Below are 15174 nucleotides of genomic sequence, written 5' to 3' on the forward strand. Positions count from 1 at the left end.
TCGGTGGGGAGGGGGACGGGGGAGGGGCAGGGGGACGGGGGAGGGGCAGGGGGACAGGTGGTGGTCGGTGGGGAGAGGGACGGGGGAGGGGCAGGGAGACAGGTGGTGGTCGGTGGGGAGGGGGACGGGGGAGGGGCAGGGGGACAGGTGGTGGTCGGTGGGGAGAGGGACGGGGTAGGGGCAGGGGGACAGGTGATGGTCGGTGGGGAGGGGGACAGGTGGTGGGTGGTGGACAGCAGGGAGGGGACAGCTGGGCACACACTCTGGCTCTTAGTTGCAGGTGGGGTGCAGGTCCAGTGTGCTTCGGCCAGGTAGATCTCCATGTGTCTTCCTTCACATCTTGTCCCCACAGAGACCCCCATCTCTGCCCTTTCTCAGCCCCAGGGCGGCCCTCCCAGGCTGCAGAGCCCCGAACTCTCCAGTACCTTGGGAACTGTCTCTCCCTGGCCAGGCTGGCACATATGGATGTTGCAGGATTGGCCAAAAGTAGACAGTGGGGATCAGTGTGGGGTACCGCCCACCCCATCCCAGCCCCTCCCAGGTTCCTGTGCATCCTGCTCCTGCCCACCCGGCCCAGGCTGGCACCGCCTCCTGGTCTCTCCCACACGCCGTGCACTGCCCTGGTCACTTTCGTGGTTTGGGGTGTTTCCTTCCTGGGAAGGCGCCTCCTACCCCGTGAGGCCTCTGAGCCCCAAATGGTCACTTGGGACTGTGTCCCCAGGTGGCAGCTGGTGGTTCTCTCTGTCCCCCACAGACACCTCAGGCCCCGTATGCCAGACCCCATGGAGACCGGGTCTTCCGTGCTCCCTTCGTCCCGAGGGCCCACCTGCCACCCTGTCCACAAGCACAAGTGAACGGTTCCAGGTGGAGAGGGCTGGTTCTCCAGCTGGAATTTCCTTGACCACACTGTCTTATTAGATCCGGAGTGCAACCGCATGAAATAAACAGGCAGATTTGGGCAGGATGGAGTTCAGTTCTCCCAGCCGAGGGGAGACCACAGCCAGCACTCCATCCACGGTTCAGGATCATGGCAGCCGGGCTCAGAGGCTCAGCCTTGCAGGCCTCGGGCTTCTGTGGTTTTGTCACACGCAGGTTTCTATCGTCTTCAGAATGTTTCAGTATTCACGTGTTCCTGGATGATTGGCGTTCCCTCTCAATTTTCACACGCAGTGGTGCAGGGGCGTGCAGTCTGCAGACCCCTCTCCTCTCCTCCACCTTCCCCTCAACCTCCCTTCCCCCTACACCCACCTCCCCTCCCTGCCTCCCTCCTCCGCCTTCCTCCCCTCTCCGCCTTTCCCTCCCCTTCCCTCCCACCACCCCCCACCACAACCCTTCCCCCACCCTCCCTGACTTTCCCGGCACCCTCCATTCTCCTCCCCGAAACACCCACTTCCTCCTCCACCTTCCCCCTCGTCTGAGTCCCTCTCCTGTTCTTCACAGTCCCAGCTGCACCTGGGTTGGGCACCCTTTCTCAGTCCTAGCACTGGAAGTTCGTTTTATTTCTTGGTTAAATTGGCCAGCGCATTCTCTGTTCCTCTTATTTTCTTTCAAGCAACTACCTTTTGGATCTAAAAAGTCAAGTTTTACTTAAGAGGCTAAGGCAGGAGAATAGCTTGAACCCGGGAGATGGAGGTTGCAGTGAGCCCAGACACTGCACTCCAGGCTGGGTGACAAGAGTGAGACTCCATCTCAAAGGAAAACAAAACAAAAATCAAGTTTTAATTGCTTTCCAATTAATTAATTTCTGCTTTTCTCATTTTTTCTTTTTCCTGTTGATTTTGTTGTTCCTTTTCTGTTCTGGTTTCCGAGTTAACTGCTATGTTCCTTTAATTTGAATAAAACTAGGAGTAATAAACCATTTAATAATTCATTCCTCTCACAGGGCACCTCTGGCCAGCCCATAGACGCTGTGTCACTACATTTGTTGCTGTCAGCCTCTACGTAGGACGTGATTTTTGCTTGATTTCCTTTTGGACTCATGACTCATTTGAGAGAATGATTCAGATGTTTCCAGCGGCCAGATGTTGTTGTTTGTTGGTTTCATTAATATGTCGTTTTATAAAGTTAAGATCAAAGAAGGTGACCTAAGCAGGTTTTCATTCTGTGAAATTGTTCTGTGCTTCGATTTGTGGCTTGGTTTTGGGTTATCTTTTAAACTTTTTCATGGGCTTTTGAAAAATGCATATTCTCTATGCACGTCGTGTTTTCTATGAACAATAAAATCTAAATTGCAAACAGTGGGATTTCAGGCTTTCATAGCCTCATTCGCATTTGCTGGGGTATGTGTCAAATTTGCCAGAGTCGAGGGCCTCTGTGACTGGGGTTCACGCCTCCCTGCATGTCCACGCCTTCGTGTCCACATTTTAGGGCAGTGTGGAGATGGACCCGCATCACCTGCGTGTTCTGCTGCTGTGCCGGCCTGAGACCCTCGGCTTCCTGTACGGCCTCCTTATGGCTATTTCAGGTGCGTCCCTCAGAGCATGGGGTGGAATTTGCTTTTCTACAAAAGGTGTCCACCCAAGTGCCTGACCCATGGTCTCCACCGCTCCACGAGGCTGGCTGTGTGGTGGGGACTGACGGCCCCCTCAGGAGAAGCCGGTAATGACCCAGGGAGTGGGCATGGGCACTGCCAGACCAAAGAGATCTGCGATGGGCCAAAGAAGAGGCTGGGCTGCTGCTGCTGTGTCTGTGCCCGCCCAGGGGAGCTGCATCCTGGCCTCAGGACCTCCCTCCTGGCCTGAGCAGCAGGGGTCGGGCCGGTCCAGCTCTCAGGAGCATCCCAGGGGAAGAGCAAAGTTGCCCTCCTGTCTGCTCCAGGGAGACCCCCGGGCTGTGCCACCAGCAGGCGGCGTGGACATTTGTGACTGTTGGATCAGGGGCCTCAGGGAGAGCCACGGGGGAGAGCCACACCCACCTGGAGGCTCAGCCCAGGACCACAGCCCTTGAATGTGCAGAGATGCCCCGTCCCCACCCAGGCCCGGGTCTCGATACCATGTGGATGAGAGATAAGCGGGTGCTATAATCCGCAGTCACCAGCACAGCAGACAGCCTCTCGCCCAGAACAGGGCACCCGGGGCAGCGCCAGCCCCAGCAGGGAGGGGCCGGTCTCAGCAAAGTGGGGCAGGTCTCAGTGTCGTGGGGCCAGTCACAGCCTGACCCTGGGTGTGGTCCCAGACCCCTAATGCCGAGCCTGCAGGTTCCTGGGCCATGAGTCTGACCTGACACGGAGTCTCTGGGCTGGTCCGCCCGTCCACCCTGTCCCTGTGTTTGTGCTGATAGGAGGACACTGCACAAACGACGGCTGTGCACTATGATCCACACCCACCAGCACAGCAGACGGCCTCTTGCCCAGAACAGGGCACCCGGGGCAGCGCCAGCCCCAGCTCTCCCTGGGGCCCCCTGTGTGCTCACTTTTACACAAGACCTCGCGCAATGGAAGCTCTTCCTCCAGGCAAATCACAGGGGCAGATCCCTCATGCTTGAGGCGCCTGTGCTCACAGTACCATAAGCTTCCACTATCTCGCTCACCTGGAGGCCTCAGCACGGACGCTGAGAAGAAAGAAGACTCCATCAGGGCCAGGCTCAGGGCTGGGGCAGGACGGGAGCGGGGCCTCGCTGGAGGCTGGGCCTGGAGGGCAGGGGCCTTTGCTGCTTTTCCCTGGGCGCTGTTTTGTAAGCAGAGGCTGGGGCTGGGTCCTGCCCTGCAAGTTCTACTGGTCCTTCCCGGCACAGTGCATCCCTCCCACCGGCCTAAGGGGACGGGAGCCGCTGACCTTTAGGACCTGTGCAATGGTCATGGCGCTGTGTGTAGGACGTGACTCCAGGCCACATCCTCCCTCCAGCCCACGAGGGTCCCTGGGATAAAGTCCAGAGAAGCCACAGGCAGCCCGGCCCATCACAGTGCCAGCCCTAGGACTTGTCGCTATTATTTTGTATTTTTTTGTGGTAAAAGAGACATAAAATATACCATGTTAACTATTTTTAACTGCACACATCAATGGCATTAAGGACATTCACACTGTTGTACGGCCATCACCCCATCATCTCCAGAACTCTTTCACCCTGCAAAACTGAAGCTCAGCACCCAGGACCCACGCACCCCCAAACCCCCACGTCCCCCTCCCAATCCCCCGCGTCCCCTCCCAATTCCCCGAAGCCCGCATCCCAATCCCCTGCGCCCCATCCCAGTTCCCCGCGTCCCGCCGCCCAATCCCCACGTCCCGCCTCCCAATCCCCACGCCCTCCCTCCCAATCCCCCGCGCCCCATCCCAATGCCCTGCGCCCCCTCCCAATCCCCACAGCCCCTCCCAATTCCCCGAAGCCCCCACCCCAATCCCCTGCGCCCCATCCCAGTTCTCCGCGTCCCGCCGCCCAATCCCCAGCGCCCTCCCAATCCCCTGCGCCCCCTCCGAATCCCCCGCATCCCCATCCCACTTTCCGGCCGGGTTTGGCCACCGCGGGGCCTCTAAGTGGAACCGCGCCCAGTGGGCGTCCTCCTGTGCCTGGCCAGGTGCGCTCAGCATCGTGTCTCCGGGTCCCTGCACGGGGCAGCCGCGCGGGAACTTCCTTTCGGGCCGGCGATCCTCCCTGCTTTTCATTTTTCACTCACGGACGGACATTTGGACGTCTCCTTCCGCTTGGCTGTGGTGACTAAAGCCGCTGCGCTATCGTTTTCACTATCATTGTTATGAAAAGTTGACAAATGAACCTTCCTCTTACTGTTTGGGTTTTCCCCATTTTATCTGCTTTTAACTGTCCGGATTCATGGAGCCCCAGCAGCGGGCCCTGTTCTTGGCTTCAATGGCGAGGCCCCTCGCCTTCTCCCCAGCAGCAGCCCCTTTGACGACGTCAGGACTTTCGGTCCATTCCCTGGGTCGATGTTTCCAGAACCCCGCGCCCAGTCCTGGGAGCACGTCTAGGTGATGTGGGGCCGCCTCGTGCGCTCCCGGAGGCCTCGGGGTTCCCGCACGCAGCGCGGGCAGCGGCCACCAGGGGGCGAGCGGCGCCCGGAGCCTCCGCGGGTCCCAGCCCAGCAGCCTCGCGGCGCAGGGGGCGGCGCTGCCGGAGCAGGTGGGGGTTGCAGGGGGCAGCATGGCGGGGGGGGGGGCGGCGGCATGGCGGGGGGCGGCGGCATGGCGGGGGGGCGGCGGCATGGCGGGGGGGGCGGCATGGCGGGGGGGGCGGCATGGCGGGGGGGGCGGCATGGCGGGGGGGCGGCGGCATGGCGGGGGGGGCGGCGGCATGGCGGGGGGGCGGCGGCATGGCGGGGGGGGCGGCATGGCGGGGGGCGGCGGCATGGCGGGGGGGCGGCGGCATGGCGGGGGGGCGGCGGCATGGCGGGGGGGGGCGGCATGGCGGGGGGGGCGGCATGGCGGGGGGGGCGGCATGGCGGGGGGGGCGGCATGGCGGGGGCAGCGGCGGTGTGGGAGGGTTGGGGGCGGTGGTGGGGGCAAGGGGGACCGGCTTGGGTGGCGGCGCAGGTTGCAGGGAACGGAGGTGCAGGGGGCGGCGGCGGGGGCCGGGCGGCCTGCGTGGGGAGCGCCTGAGGCTGGCCCGGGACCTGGAACCACAGACTCCGGTTCAGGGTGGTCTCCACGCGAACGGCGGGCGCTGGCAGAAAGCGACACACGCAGAGTTTCGCGCGAGCCCCAGGGGCCCAGCTGCCGCCCTTGCGCGGTCCTGGAGGTGCCGGGAGGGGGTCGCGGACCTTGAGGCTGGATCCACGTGGTCCCCGCGGGCCCAGTGAGTGACATCATTGCGATGCTGCGCATGGACCAAGGTCTACACCCAGGAAATGGCCACAGTGTGCATGGATCAAGGTCTACACCCGGGAGATGGCCACGGTGTGCGCCCAGGAGGTGGCCATGGTGCGCATGGACCAAGGTCTACACCCAGGAGGTGGCCACGGTGCGCATGGAGCAAGGTCTACGCCCCGGAGGTGGCCACGGGACAGACGCTCCCATGAGGTTTCCAGGAAGACCCCTGCCCTAACCCTCTGAAGGTCGGAGGTCACCGATCAAAGCCGAGAACAGAAGCTGGGGTGGGGCACACAGAGCTGGAAAGAGGGGCCTGAGCATCGGGCGGCCACCAGCAGGGTCCCCTCCAGGCCACAAGGATGCTCCGGTCCCAGTCCCCAGAAGAGGGTAGCTCAAGTCACCAGGGGGGTGACCAGCAGAGGTCCTCATGGCCTGCGGTCAGGGGAGACGTGAGACTGCTAAGTTGAGCACAACAGCGTCTCCACAGAAAGACCAGGCCGACCCAAGACTGCAAGCTCAAGGTCTGGCTGCAGGGCAGCGGAGCCTGTGAGGGCCCAGGGTAGAAGCTGCTCTCAGCCAGGCCCCGGGTCAGCAGTCGCCCCTGCTGCTCCCCACCAGTACCGGGCTGTGGGCTTGGATTTTTGATACTTCCAACTTTTAAAGAGAAGCTTGAAATCTGTAATTCTTACGTGAAACCCTGCCTTTCTTAACTAATTAAAGACTTAAAATTAACTAGTTAAAATTAATTAAAATTGATTAAATTTGTACTAATTAAAGCTAACTGAATTCTTCTCAAAACACCGTGCAGATGAAACCAGCCAGAGACACACCTGTCTGCAGCCATGGCTTTAGGAGACACGGAGTCGGGGCCAGGGACGTGGCCGGAGCTGCTGCAGACAGGACAGAACAGGACGTTGTCAAGGGCTCGTGGCTGATCTGTCTCTGTTGCACCGAAGTATTTTAAGTGTTCTCTCATGTCCTCTGGAAGATCTTGGATAGGGAGAGAGGTGGGGTGGAGGGTGGCGTGGGAGACCTGTGACCAGGGCTTCCTGGGGGCCCTGCACTGCAACCAGCCTGCATGTGTCTCCTGGGACAGTGTCTCAGAGGCCTGGCCACTCCCAAGGGCCTCTGGACACCTCATAGCCTTCCCAGGCTTCCCTGGCCTGGCTACTGCCCTGTTGCCGGGACTTGGGCACCAGCCACTGCCTCCCCACATGTCAGCTCCTTGCACAACAGCACCCACTGCATGGAGCTGCCCAGGACTCAGGAAGAACAGAGCTGGAGGCTGGGCCCTGGGGCTGCTGGAGCCCTGGCAGCAGGAAGCGATTTGAGATAGAGAACCCGAGGCCAGGGCACTGGGGCTCAGAGAGCAGCCCCAGGAGACGGGTCTTCCCTATCAGTGGAGCCAGTCCTTGGTCTTGTGACACCCTGGAGTCCCTGGCTTTGACCCCGTAGCCCCTGCCACATTCTCCTGAGGCTTCTCGTCCACTCTGGGTGAATTAGATGCTGACCTGTGCCTCGTGGACCCCGCCTGGCCCTGAACCCCGGGCCCTGCACACCTTGCTGGTAGCCTCTGCCACAGAGATGGGAGGGTCCACCTGGAGTGTCCCGCTTCAGTCACAGCCCTGGAGTGGTTCGTGGCCAGAGCAGAGAAGCAAGGGCTGGGGGTTTGTGCAGTGACCAAGACCAGGGTGCAGGGGCCCAAACCAAGGCCACTCAATGCCCTCAATTGAGCAGAAGGGATGTTCTGGGGAGCCTCAACTCTCCACCCCACTCAGACGGTGTGCCTCTCTTGAACCCTGCCCTGGGCTCTGGTGACCCTCAGGGATGCTAGTGAGGAGCTTGTCCTGGCTCAGACTGAGCCCTCTGCTCAACTAACAGCACAGATGCAGCCCAGACGGCTGCGGAGGAGAAGCGGGGTGTGGGGGTGGCCGTGCCCTCAGCACTCGGACTTGGCCTCCTGAGCCCAGTGGGGTGGGGAGTGTTAGTGCGATGCCCACACTTGCCTCCTGCGTCTCTGACAGAATCATTCCTTGGAGGGCATGACCAGGAGGCCACCTATTTTTAGGGTCGTGACATCCAAGGCAGTCTGTGCCGAGTGGCTCCATATTCAGACGGCGGCGGTATCATCTCCAAGCCTGATTTCAGTGGTTAGCACGTCCCATGCTGGTGAGAGACTGGAAGCAGCTTCTGAAAACCCTTTAGGACTAAGGCTGTCTAGTCGGGCTCCACACGGCTGGTGACAGATCAGGCCAGACAAGTGCATGACACCCAGCACCCAAGACGACGACTGAGACCCCCAAGCCCAGGTGGACCATGGCTGACTGGACCTCAGCTGGGACTCGGACGTGCTTGCTCTGCAGCCTGGCCCCAGGGTGTGGGCCTGCATCTCTGGCTGCTGAGAAATCCTGAGTGAGCACTTCTGCCTTTGAAGGGGGAAGGATTCGCCCCATTGTCACTGCAGTGAGATCCCCTGAGAACCCAGGAAGGCAGTGGTGCCACAGAAGGGGTGCTGGCCGGCGACTCCTGGGGCTCCTCCCAGGGATGCAGATGGTGGGGCTGTGACCTGGCTGCAGTGGGTGTTTCTTCTTTGCAGGTGGCCAGCATGACTCGAGTTCAGCTCCAGAAATACATACGTGAGAGGACTGCATTCGGTTTGAGCCAGGGCAGGCACAGGTAGGGAGCGGAGCTGCTACAGGAAGCCCTGAGGCCGGGAATCTGAGGGAGTCAGGGCAGGCTTGTTCCCAGGGCAGGACAGAGCACGGCCACCTGGTTGCTTGGAATAAGATGGAGAGCTGTGTTCCAATTTCTCAGCACACAAGAAAACACATTTCAGTTAAATTGAATTTTTTTTTTTTTTTTTAGATGGAGTCTGGCTAGGTCTCCAGGCTGGAGTGCAATGGCGCGATCTCAGTTCACTGCAACCTCTGCCTCCCAGGTTCAAGCGATTCTCCTACCTCAGCATCCCGAGTAGCTGGGATTACAGGCTCCTGCCACCACGCCTGGCTAATTTTTGTATTTTTAGTAGAGATGGAGTTTCACCATGTTGGCCAGGATGATCTCGATCTCTTGACCTTGTGATCCGTCCATCTTGGCCATCCAAAGTGCTGGGATTCCAGGCGTGAGCCACCGTGCCTGGCCTAAGTTGAATTTTCATGTGGAAGTCAATAACTACATACATTTGGGGATGCCAGTGGCAGAAATCACAAAGGAAAAAACAGGTAGACGTGCTTGCATCCAATCTAAAAACATCTTTAAGTCAAAAGGCACCATGAAGAACTGCCAGCCCCTCAGCTGTGTGGAAACGTCACAACATTGAGGCTGGGTGAGCGTCAGTGTCCTGGGTCCATCAGGCAATTGCCCCCGTCTGTGTATTTAGGTCGGTGAGGTGTCGCCATGTACCAACCAGGAGACAAACACACACACTGAAAATAGCCAGGGGTGTGGGCGAATCCTCCCATGGGGACCAGCGGTAGGCAGGGTCCTCCGGAGACCACGGGAATGCCACGTCCTCCAGCTCCAACTTGCAAAGATTTGCTAAGATTTATATATTTTTTTCCAGTTGTTTTTCAGTCTTTATTTTATGGAGGCCCCTGAAGGTACTTGTGGATTCTGATTTGCAGCTCTGTCCAGGGAGCATCCGGCCAAACGTGGAGCCCGGGGTGTGCCGATGGACCTCCGGATGTGGGGCCACACCTGCGCACCCAGTTTTCTCACTGACTGTCTCGGAGGTGGTTCCACATCAGCACACACAGAGCTTCTGTGTTCCTCATTAACAGTAGTGAAGAACTAGTCACTCAAATGCCCATCATTCCCTCACACAGGGTATTTTTAAGAGAAATTGCTAGACATGGAGTTTGCTGTCGAAATGGCCCCTGGTGTGACAAGCAGATTTATTTTCACTGTAATGTTCAGTTCTGGTGATGACGGGGGCAGACAGTCCTCCACATGGGCAGTGGGCCCAGGTGAACTTCAGGCAATCAGCCACAGCCCCAGAGACAGGATCCGCATGTGAACAGACCATCCACAGGGGCCCAAATGTCGGAAATGCAGCTTACTCTGCCAGAGGCAGCACGTCATACCCCCCGCTCCCAAAATGTAGGAAACTGGCTTGTGCCAGGTGTGGCCGGAACATGGGCATAGGGGAGCCCTGGGGTCACTCGTGGAGCATAAACCGTGCAGCCTTCCTGGGGAACAGCCTGGCCCTGAGAGGTGGGAACGCCAGGGCCCGGCAAGTCCTCTCCAGGACCCATCCCCCAAGGACTCCTCCCACAGCCACACAGGGCCCACACGGGGTCGTGCCCACAGCTCGGTGAGGCTGGCAGGAGCAGGACACTCCATGTCCAGCACCTGGGGAGGGTCAGGCAAAGCGCACTGGGTGCCCAGCATGGCCCCCACAGGAGCTAATCCACCACGCAGCAAGTGGGGCCTTGGAGATGCCATGTGGGAATGGGACATGGCACTGGCACCCCCACTAGGGTGCCCACCATGGCCCCCACAGGAGCTAATCCACCACGCAGCAGGGAGGGGACTTGGAGACCATGTGGGAATGGGATGTGGCACTGGCACTCTGGTAGGAAGCGAAGTCAGAGTCCAAACAAAGAGACACACTCCTCCCGAACAGGAGGGAAGAGACAACACCAGCAAGGACAGCCGCCCACGCGGGGGAGGGGGCGGGGGTCAGGGTTGGGAATGAGGATCTGAGGGACCAAGAGGAGGAATGACAACGGTGAGGGGCCTTGCGGAGTGGTGACAGCAGTGGCCAAGTGCCAACGAGGAGGACGAACCCAATGCTAGGCTGAGGTCAAACAGAGAAACAAGAAGAGCAGCACCCAGGCTTGGAGCTGAGAGATGCCCAAGCCCCAGAGAATCAGTGCTGTCCTCTGAGCTGGCCTCTCTGATCCTGCTTTCTCCCTGATAAAGAGGCACTCTCATGGCTGGCAGAGGGGATGCTGGTGGCCTGGCTCAGCCTCAGCTGCTGCTCTTACCACTGCTGTGGTCATTCCCTGCCCTTCGAAACAAAGCTGCTTGCCAGCCACCCATGTGCAAAGGAAGAAGGAAAGAACGGGAACAAACAACCAAGCCTAGTCCACTTTCCCTGCCATGTGAACCACAGTATTTTCCACTACTGTGCACTTGGAGAGAGCAAATGTCACCGAGTCTTGTTGAGAAGACGAGAGAAGCAAGAGGTCTGAACAACACCCAGCTCGGGGCGAATGCCTCCAGACAAGCACGACCAAAGTAAAACAGGAATGAGTAATGACTCTAAAAGATGCGCTAAAAATAATTAACAAAATATAAAATAAATACTTGAGCATTCTATTGCAATAATTTGCCATGCCATTCACTTGCAATAAATCAATCTCTGTCAAGTTAGAACAGTGTTGCCTTTGTCCTTCTTTTGAACCAGGATTACATGTGGCAGGTCTGGGGCCCGGAGCACCTCCCAGTGTTCCCGCTCCTGGCCTAGTGGGTTCCAGCTACAAGTGCTGGACTCTGCATTGGAAGTGAGGGTGAGGCTGGGCGCAGTGGCTCACGCCTATAATCCCAGCACGTTGGGAGGCTGAGGCGGGCAGATCACCTGAGGTCAGGAGTTCGAGACCAGCTTGGTCAACATGGTGAAACCCCATCTCTACTAAATATACAAAAATTAGCCAGGTGTGGTGGCATGCACCTGTAATCTCCGCTATTTGGGAGGCCGAGACAAGAGAATTGCTTGAACCTGGGAGGCGGAGATTGTAGTGAACCAAGATTGTGCCACTGCACTCCAGCCTGGGGGACACAGCGAGACTCTATCTCAAAAATAAATAAATAAATAAATAAATAGTAATAATAAAAAGTGAAGGTGGGAACCTGCACAGCAAAGAAAGATAAGACTTCCAGGCTGGGTGCAGTGGCTCACGCCTGTAATCGCAGCACTTTGAGAGGCCAAGGTGGGCAGACCACAAGGTCAGGAGATTGAGACCATCCTGTCCAACATGGTGAAACTCCATCTCTACTAAAAATACAAAAATTAGCTGGGCGTGGTGGCGGGTGCCTGTAATCTGAGCTATTCAGGAGGCTGAGGCAGGAGAATCACTTGAACCCAGGAGGTGGAGGTTGCAGTGAGCCAAGATCACGCCACTGCACTCCAGTCTGGCAACAGATCAAGGCTCCGTCTCAAAAAAAAATGAATTCCAGAAATGCATGCACATCACACTGACACAACACCACACACATTCGCCATATCGGTATCGTAAAGGGAAACCCTCATGACTACTGAACATTTATGATGGTCTCCGGGAGGTTTTTCAAAAGGCCAAGTTCTGAAAACATCCACTTACAGTGCATGGAGGAGCAGAACCTAGACTCTCTCTCCCCCACGAAACAACTGAAAAAACAGGCAAATATGTGAAGCAAAATGTTTTCAGACCCCGGTCTCCTGGCACTGTGGTGCAGTGCTCCCTGAGAGACATGAAACAAACAGGTTGAGACCTAGAGCTGCCAGAGCTCATGACAGGGAGAAAGTTTCCAGGACGCAGCACAGGGAAAAGGAATCCAGGCAGAACTGCAGTTTCCTACAGCTGAGGAAACAAAGCTGGGAGCCTGAGAGGCAAAGATGGCCAGAAATCACGGGACGGAGTCCCAGACAGAAAGGAGCTGTACTTACGGTAGATTCCAACAGTCCGTGGAAGATCCTCCTCCAGTATCTAGTTGTGAATGGATCAGAGAGGAAGGAGCTGAACTTACGGTAGATTCCAACAATCGTGGAAGATCCTCCTCTGGTAATCTAGGTGGGTACGGATCAGTGCAAGTGTGAGCGGCAAATACTCAAGGCCAGAGAAGGACCATCAGAAAGAAGCAGGAGTGACCCTTGGAGCTCATGCACGGCCAGGAATGCTGCCTGTTCCCGCCAGTCAGAGAGGAGATCTCATGGCCCATGGGACGTGGAGTGGAGCACTCACAGGACTTTGCCACAGTAGGGGAGATGAACTTGTTCTAGGCTAAAAACTGTTCTGACCTTGCATGAAAAGTTCAAAGCAAGTCTTGGAAGAAACAGACTGTTTCCATGTAACTTAATTGCATTCCAGAACAAAGCTCAAGAATATTTGTAGGAAGACAAAAATGTCAATTATTTAACAAAGTAAACTCATAATGTCTGGCATGCAGTCAAAAATTAGTGGGCATGCAAAAAATAATAATAATAAAGAAAATGTAACCCAAAATGAGGATATAAATTAATCCATGGAAACAGATCTAGGAATGACAAAGAAGGTAGATTTAGTAGAAAAGGACATTAAAACAATTATTATAACTACATTTTTATGTTCAAAATGGCAAAGAAAAGAGTATGAGGAGGAGACACATTGAAGATTCAAAAAACACAAATTAAACTTCTAGAGATGAAAACTACAATGTCTGAGGTGAAAAATACACTGGATGGGATCCCCACAGATTAGACATTGAAGAAGAAAAGATGTGTGAGCTTGAAGACACAGCAACAGCAAGAGAGACTGTACAAAATAAAACACACAGGAAAAAAGCAGACTTAAAAAAGTGAGCAGAGCGTCAGTGAGCTACGGGACAACTTAAAGTGTCCTTATGTGTGTGTGATGTTAGGACACATCAAGTTGTCAAACAAGGATTTGAACAAGGGAAAACCACAAATCCAAGAATCTCAATGAATCCCAAGCACAATACATATTAAGAAAACAACACCAAGTCACATTATAATCACACTGCTCAAAACTGGTGTTCAAGAAAAATTTCTTAAAACCAGCCAGCGGGAGGGAAAACTTCTCATACAAAGGAATGAAGATAAGGATAAGGATGGATTTCTGATTGGAAACGATGCAAGTGAGAAGACCATGAAGCAACCTCTTTAAAGTACTAACAGCTGGCCGGGCGCGGTGGCTCACGCCTGTAATCCCAGCACTTTGGAAGTCCAAGACAGGTGGATCACGAGGTCAGGAAATCGAGACCATCCTGGCTAACACAGTGAAACCCCGTCTCTACTAAAAATACAAAAAAAAAAAAAAAAAAACTCGCCAGGTGTGGTGGCGGTCGCCTGTAGTCCCAGCTACTCGGGAGGCTGAGGCAGGAGAATGGCGTGAACCCGGGAAGCAGAGCTTGCAGTGAGCCGAGATCACGCCACTGCACTCCAGCCTGGGCAACAGAGCGAGACTCCGTCTCAAAAAAATAAAAATAAAAAAATAATAAAGTACCAACAGCCAACAGATATATATGCACACACACATACACACATACATATATATATATATATATATATATATATTTTTTTTTTTTTTTTTTTTTTTTTTTTTTGAGACAGAGTCTCACTCTATCGCCCAGGCTGGAGTGCAGTGGGTTGATCTTGGCTAACTGCAAGCTGCCCCTCCCAGGTTCAAGCAATTCTCCTGCCTCAGCCTCCCGAGTACCTGGGACTACAGGCATGCGCCACCATGCCTGGCTAATTTTCGTGTTTTTAGTGGAGACGGGGTTTCACCATGTTAGCCAAGATGGTCTCGATATCTTGACTTTGTGATCCACTCGCCTCAGCCTCCCAATGTGCTGGGATTACAGGCGTGAGCCACCGTGCCTGCCCGAAAATACCAACAGATTTTTAAAAAGTGTTCGAATTTTATTACCTGAGAAAAACATCTTTTAAAAATGGAGGTGAAATAGATTTTTTCCGGCATCCAAAGACTGAAAGATTTCATCAACAGTAGACAAATGTCATATGACATGTTAAAGGCAGTCCTCAGACAGAAGGACAATCTGAATCTGGAAAAAGGAATAAAAAGTATTGGAAATGGAAAACATGTGGACAAATATTAAAAACTTACTTTTAAAATCTCATTAAAAGATAACCAACTGCTTAAAATGAAAAGAAAAAACCTAATGATGTATTGTGAGGTTTAAAAATGTGTGACTTTGGCAGGTACAGTGTCTCACGCCTGTAATCCCAGCACTTTGGGATGAGATGGGCGGATTGCTTGAGCTCAGGAGTTTAAGACCAGCCTGAGAAACATAGTGAAACCCCATCTCTACAAAAAATACAAACAATTAGCTGGGCATGGTGGCATGTGCCATAGTTCCCACTACTCGGGAGGTTGAGGTGGGAGGATCTTCTGTGCCCAAGAGGTCAGGGTGGCAATGAGGCATGATCATGCCATTGCACTCCACACTCCAGCCTGGATGACAGAGTAAGAAAGACCCTGTCTCAGGAAAAAAAAAAAAAAAAAAAGTGTGAGGTTTAAAAATGTTTGACAACCACACAAAAGCTGTGAGAGGGAATGGAAATATGCTATTTTAATATCGCATTACTGTGTAAGTTAAAGATGTATATTATTTATCTTAAAGCTACACATAAAAGAAAAAAGAATTATAGCTAATAAGCCAACAAAGAAAATAAATGGGACTAAAAACACAATGCAAA

The 15174-nt window shown here is 55.0% G+C and overlaps 1 protein-coding gene across 1 annotated transcript in view; it reads right to left on the reverse strand.

Annotated features, from left to right (window-relative positions):
* The window catches only part of SLC19A1 (solute carrier family 19 member 1), a 49790-nt gene extending 37128 nt beyond the window's left edge, over window positions 1-12662 (reverse strand). The window contains exon 1 of the mRNA XM_007970483.3: window positions 12406-12662. The gene's annotated coding sequence lies outside the window, so the exon portion shown is untranslated. The remainder of the gene's footprint in view (window positions 1-12405) is intronic.
* Window positions 12663-15174: the final 2512 nt, after the last annotated feature.

This window comes from Chlorocebus sabaeus, chromosome 2 (genome assembly GCF_047675955.1).
Source record: "Chlorocebus sabaeus isolate Y175 chromosome 2, mChlSab1.0.hap1, whole genome shotgun sequence".
NCBI lineage: Eukaryota > Metazoa > Chordata > Mammalia > Primates > Cercopithecidae > Chlorocebus > Chlorocebus sabaeus.